Genomic DNA, 6,482 nt, shown 5'->3' with positions numbered 1-6,482 from the left:
CCGTCCCTCTAAACTTTCAGCTCATACAAGGAGAAGACTGATCAGAGATGCAGCCAAGAGGCCCATGATCACTCTGGATGAACTGCAGAGATCTACAGCTGAGGTGGGAGACTCTGTCCATAGGACAACAATCAGTCGTATACTGCACAAATCTGGCCTTTATGGAAGAGTGGCAAGAAGAAAGCCATTTCCTAAAGATATCCATAAAAAGTGTTGTTTAAAGTTTGCCACAAGCCACCTGGGAGACACCAAACATGTGAAAGAAGATGCTCTGGTCAGATGAAACCAAAATCAAACTTTTAAAAGCAACACAGCTCATCACCCTGAACACACCATCCCCACTGTCAAACATGGTGGTGGCAGCATCATGGTTTGGGCCTGCTTTTCTTCAGCAGGGACAGGGAAGATGGTTAAAATTGATGGGAAGATGGATGGAGCCAAATACAGGACCATTCTGGAAGAAAACCTGATGGAGTCTGCAAAAGACCTGAGACTGGGACGGAGATTTGTCTTCCAACAAGACAATGATCCAAAACATAAAGCAAAATCTACAATGGAATGGTTCACAAATAAACATATCCAGGTGTTAGAATGGCCAAGTCAAAGTCCAGACCTGAATCCAATCGAGAATCTGTGGAAAAAACTGAAAACTGCTGTTCACAAACGCTCTCCATCCAACCTCACTGAGCTCGAGCTGTTTTGCAAGGAGGAATGGGCAAAAATTTCAGTCTCTCGATGTGCAAAACTGATAGAGACATACCCCAAGCGACTTACAGCTGTAATTGCAACAAAAGGTGGCGCTACAAAGTATTAACTTAAGGGGGCTGAATAATTTTGCACGCCCAATTTTTCAGGTTTTTATTTGTTAAAAAGGTTTAAAATATCCAATAAATTTCGTTCCACTTCATGATTGTGTCCCACTTGTTGTTGATTCTTCACAAAAAATTACAGTTTTATATCTTTATGTTTGAAGCCTGAAATGTGGCAAAAGTTCGAAAAGTTCAAGGGGGCCGAATATTTTCGCAAGGCACTGTATGTCTGCAGTCTCTGACCATCTCCATTATTATGTCTGCAGTCTCTCATTTACAGAATTGTATGGGTGGCCCTATAGTGATGTCAGGGGCCACACTTGAGGCCCCTTTATCAAGCAAGTTGAGCACTTATTGCCTAGGGGAACATACATCCACTTAGGTACGCCTTGCTACAAATGTAGCAAAAATGTAATCTGTTGAGATCACTCAAAAGGCACATTTCCTCTTTTGCTGCTCCTCTAAAAATAATTGGAAGTGAGTTTATAATAGCTAGACCCCCCCTCCCCCTCCCCCTTCCCTGACCACCACCCTTAGCCACAATATATAAAGGGTAATGTGGCGGCGGAGGAAGGAAGGGGTGTACAGAGGCAGGAGAGGCGTTGGGCTCCGGACAGGAGCTGGAAGGGAGAGGCTGGGTGGTCCCCGAGTCCCAGGCTTTGGATGGCTCAGTTCTACGCTCTACCAGATATAGAGAACCTTCAGATTCACCACAACACCGAATTACAGTCCCTGGATGAGCCGAAATCCATAAGGAGGCAACAGAAAAGGCTTAGGAGGTATGGCGGATTTCTAATAATTGTCCATATTCAGCTCTTATTATAATGGGAGGCATTTCTAAAGGACAATTCCACCAAAATTGAGTCTGGTCGGCTGCATCAGACCCTGGCTTCTTACAAATTTTAGAATGCTCAAAATTCTGTCCCCCTAAAAGTTGGGGGTGTTCCTGCCCACCATTGGGTGTCCTGGCTCCTCTTATTTCTCCATATTCATTTTTGATCTTGGAGGGATGGTGGGGACCCCTCATAATGGGCACAGCAGGTGTACAGACCCAGGAACTCAGCGCAGGGATGGTGGAAACCCCTCATACTGGGCATAGAAGGTGTACAGACCCAGGAACTCAACACAGGGATGGTAGGAACCCCTCATAATGGGCACAGCAGGTGTACAGACCCGGGAACTCAGCACAGGGATGGTGGGAACCACACTTAATGGGCAACCTAGGTGTACAGACCCATGAACTCAGCACAGGCATGGTGGGAACCCCTCATAATGGGCACATCAGGTGTACAGACCTGGGAACTCAGCACAGGGAGGGTGGGAACCCCTCATAATGTTCTTGTTTGGTTTTTGGTTTTGTATAGTTATATTCAATTATTTTGTAAATATGTTATTTATTAATTTATTTATTATGGTTTTATTGTATATAAGTTGTTGTTTGTAAGATTTTTCAATAAACAAAATTAACCCCTCATAATGGGCACAGCAGGTGTACAGACCCGGGAACTCAGCACAGGGATGGTGGGAACCCCTCATAATGGGCACAGCAGGTGTACAGACCTGGGAACTCAGCACAGGGATGGTGGGAACTCCTCATAATGGGCACAGCAGGTGTACAGACCCAGGAACTCAGCACAGGGATGGTGGGAACCCCTCATAATGGGCACAGCAGGTGTACATACCCAGGAAATCAGCACAGGGATGGTGGGAACCCCTCATAATTGGCCCAGCAGGTATAGAGGCCCTAAACCTCAATGTAGAGATTGTATGTAGTTCCTAAGAGACAGAAGAGATTCTCCAGCATCCACCAAACACAAAAATATAAATTTTTGGTGGACTGACTCTTTATTGTCACTTTCACATTTTAACATTCCATATTTTTATATATCTTACTTTTATACGTAGATTTGAAGGTTCTCGATAACACCAGTAATGTTATGGGTATCACTTATGAAAGACTGCTGAGACAAAACCACTCAGCCATATAATGCCTTGTATTCAATCAGTCAGAGCAGACTGATAGAATTGCACTAAGAGAGAAAAAAATAATAAGTGGAACCACTGCACACCTACTAAGAAGAACTTTTAGGCTTCTACGTAGTTAATTGGGAACCAAACTTATAAATGTGTCTCCTTACACATACGTTGAGGAAAATTATATTTAGCCGGTCACGTTTACATGTCTACATAAAAACTTTTAGAAGACGGAAAATTACCTTTACAAGTCATTCTGGGGTCAGGGATGAGTGACGATGAGCTGACTCATTTTCCGTCTGCTCAGGTCTCTTTGAAGCTCTAGTTGTAAAACCCTCACACCGGAGTTCCAGCCTCAGCCCACATCAGCCAGTCTTACTCCCAGCAGTGGCGGCTGGTGCTCAAAATTTTTGGGGGGGCGCAAACAGAAAAATGTAATAGGCATTGCTTTGCGGCAAAAAACGCTGTAAAAAATTGCGTGACTTTGAGGTCACAAAAGTGTGAAAGGGGCCTTTAGTAATTAAGGTATAGTGTGCCCCCTTTCAATGCACAGAGACCAGCGTGCCCCCTTTCAATGCACAGAGACCAGCATGCCCCCTTTCAATGCACAGAGACCAGCGTGTCCCCTTTCAGTGCAGAGATACCAGCGTGCCCCCTTCAATGCAGAGATCAGCATGCCCCCTTTCAATGCAGAGATCATCGTGCCCCCTTTCAATGCAGAGTGACCAGCTTAAGTGTGACCCCCCCGCGAGACCATTGCACTTACCTCAGGTCCCCCTACTCAGTCCTCCCGCCTCCTCCTCGGCCAATGGCATGGGGTTTGCCTTCCGGCCAATCAGGACCCGCTTCCTGATTGGCCAGGAGGAGGATCCGTGTTGTGACAATAGCAAATTTTCATTCGCTATTGTCACACAATGGGTGGGCAGTGCGCCCCAGGTCCTCCCTTTGCTGAAGCCTATTAGAGCCTCTGGCTCTAATCAGGTGATTAAAAAAAAAAAAAAGCCCCATTGAACTCCATGCGTCCGGCGATCTGCATGCAGATTAGGGGGCCGGATGCATGGATAGGGGGGCGGCGCCCCCAAAGCACCGGCCGCCACTGACTCCCAGTACCAGGACAAGGTCATCCAGCGCCCAGGGCAATTATGCCAAACTGCGCCCCCCCCCCATCCCTGCAATAAACCACTGCGCCCACACGCCGCCCAGGGCAGCCGTCCCTCCTGCCCACCCCTTGTCCCGGCCCTGCTTACTCCTAATGTGAAATCCTATTATGCAGCAAGCAAAGTGAGCCACCATGGCCTATGTGTTAGAACTGAGAACTCCAGTAGGGTCTTTAACATTCACAGATTTTTTGTAAAGCCTTAAAACATTTAATTGCAACATTACTGTTATGCAATATATTGTACATCACATAACTGTCTCAAATATACTCATTTTCATCCGTATCTTTTATTTGGAGGAAAATCCACTTCTTCGCGGATGCAGATATAGCTGAAATAATGAGAATTATCTCATATAATAGATCTTTGCAGATTTGTTTCAAGGATTGTGTTTTTAGTCATCTGTTTGCAGTGTTCAGCTTACACCAAGGAAACACCAATACAGAGGCATCTGCAGTGATCGGTTTGTCTGGTGCATAAAGGTCCAAGGGGGTCCTTAGGCTGACACTTTCCCACAAGGGGAATTTACCTTCTGGCACAGTGGGACAGTGGGACCAGCAGGTGCAGTGCCAAGAGACAGGATAGGTGTCAGGAGATATGATCCCTTTGAGATCCCCTTAAGCCCCGTACACACGATAAGTATTTCGGCCGTGAAATTTCGTCCGACGACCGATCTGCCGATTTTCGGATTGTTAGTATGGTGCTTTCGACAGCCGACTTTTCGGCTGACAAAATCCTGGTGTGCAGGCATTAAAATTTTTGTCCTCCGTCAACACAACGTCCGATTTTCGTCTCATTAGTACAGATTTCGACGGGGAAAAATCTTAAGAGCAAGACTGGGCATGCTCAGAGATGAAAGAACACATAGAAAGCTATCCAACACATGACATCAGTTAAAATAGAATTCTGTCGTATGGGAAAATTTGTGTGCAGTCTAGAGCACATTCCAACCAACAGACACCACTCTGGACAAAAGACGGACGACCGGTCGGCGGAAATTTGTTGCGCGTGTACGAGGCTTTAAGCTAAAACTGTTCCTGAAGTGGACCAAACCTTTTGGCACCACTCCTGATACAGGAGTGGTGTCAGGAGGTACAGTTCTCTTACGAGACAGTAGTGCTCCGAGGTACGGTGCTCCCACAGTCCTCTTGAGAAACAGTGGTGCCTGATGGTACAGTGACATGGGGCAGGAGTGGTTCCAGGAGGAACAGTCACACTGAGATCCACCTCAGACTGATACTTTACCACAAGGGGACTGTACCTCTTGGCGCCACTCATGATACAGTGGTGTTGCGAGGAGGTAAGGTCCTTTAGAGGGACAGTGGTACCAGGAGGTACGGTGTCACCAGACAGTATAGGTGCCGGGAGATATGATCCCCCTTAAGGTCCCCCTCAAGTTGAGACTGTTTCTCAAGGGGACCATACCTCCTGGCACCACACCTGATACAGTAGTGATACCAGGAGGTATAGTTCCCTTAAAGGAAAGTAGTGCCTGGAGGTCAATGCCATAGGACACAAGTGTTCCCAGGAGGTACAGTCCTCCTGAGAAACAGTGGTGTCTGATGGTACAGTGACACGGGCAGGAGTAGTTCCAGAAGGTATGGTCCCATTGAGATCCCCCTCAGACTGATTCTTTCCCACAAGGGGACTGTACCTCTTGGCACCACCCATGATACCTAGTTTTTGCCATGAGGTATGGTCCATTAGAAGGACAGTGGTACCAGAAGGTACAGTGCCACCAGACATTATAGGTGCCAGGAGATATGACCCCCTTCAGGTCCCCTCAAGCTGAGACTGTTCTTCAAGGGGACCATTCCTCCTGGCACCACTCCTAAAACAGAAGTGGTACCAGGGGGTATAGTTCCCTTGAGAGATAGCAGTGCTTTGAGGTTGGTGACATAGGACAGGAGTGGTTCCAGGGGGTAAAGTCCACTTGAGAAACATTGGTGCTTGACAATACAATGAAACATGGCAGGAGTTGTTCCAGGAGTTACAGTCCCCTTGAGATCTACCTCAGGCTGATACAGGAGTTGAGCCCAGAGATGCAGTTCCCTCTAGAGACAGTGGTGTCAGGTTGTACGGTACCATAGGCCAGGACTGTTTTTAGAGTATACAGTCCTCTTGAGGAACAGTGGTGCCAAAAAGTATAGTAACGCAGGGCAGGTGTGGTCTCAGGAGGTACAGTCCCTCAAGGGGATTATACCTCTGAGCAGAACTCCACATACTGCAGTGGTACCAGAAGGTAAAGTCCCCTTGACGTACAGTGGTGTCAGGAGGTACAGTGTCAAGGGACAGTAGCAGTGCCAGGGGGAAATGGTCCTCTTGAGGAACAGCGTTGCCAGGGGAAACAGTGCCCCGGGGCAAGAGTAGTTGCAGAGGTAAATTTCCCTTGAGGTTTCTCTAAGGTTGAGACTGTCCCTGATATAGGAATAGTACCGGGAAGTACAGTCTCCTTGAGGGACAGTTATACCAGGAGGTAGGGTTCCATGGGACAGGAATGGTGCCAGGAAGTATGGTTCCCCTGAGGGCAATGATGCTAGAA

At 47.2% G+C, this 6,482-nt stretch overlaps 1 protein-coding gene across 1 annotated transcript in view; it reads left to right on the top strand.

Annotated features, from left to right (window-relative positions):
* Positions 1-1,493: 1,493 nt before the first annotated feature.
* Positions 1,494-6,482, top strand: part of HSPA12B (heat shock protein family A (Hsp70) member 12B) — a 98,684-nt gene continuing 93,695 nt past the window's right edge. Inside the window, exon 1 of the mRNA XM_082262923.1 lies at positions 1,494-1,588. The gene's annotated coding sequence lies outside the window, so the exon portion shown is untranslated. The remainder of the gene's footprint in view (positions 1,589-6,482) is intronic.

Source organism: Pelophylax lessonae (genome assembly GCF_965119305.1).
Source record: "Pelophylax lessonae genome assembly, chromosome: 1".
Classification (NCBI taxonomy): domain Eukaryota; kingdom Metazoa; phylum Chordata; class Amphibia; order Anura; family Ranidae; genus Pelophylax; species Pelophylax lessonae.
This window is presented reverse-complemented; position numbering and strand designations above follow the sequence as displayed.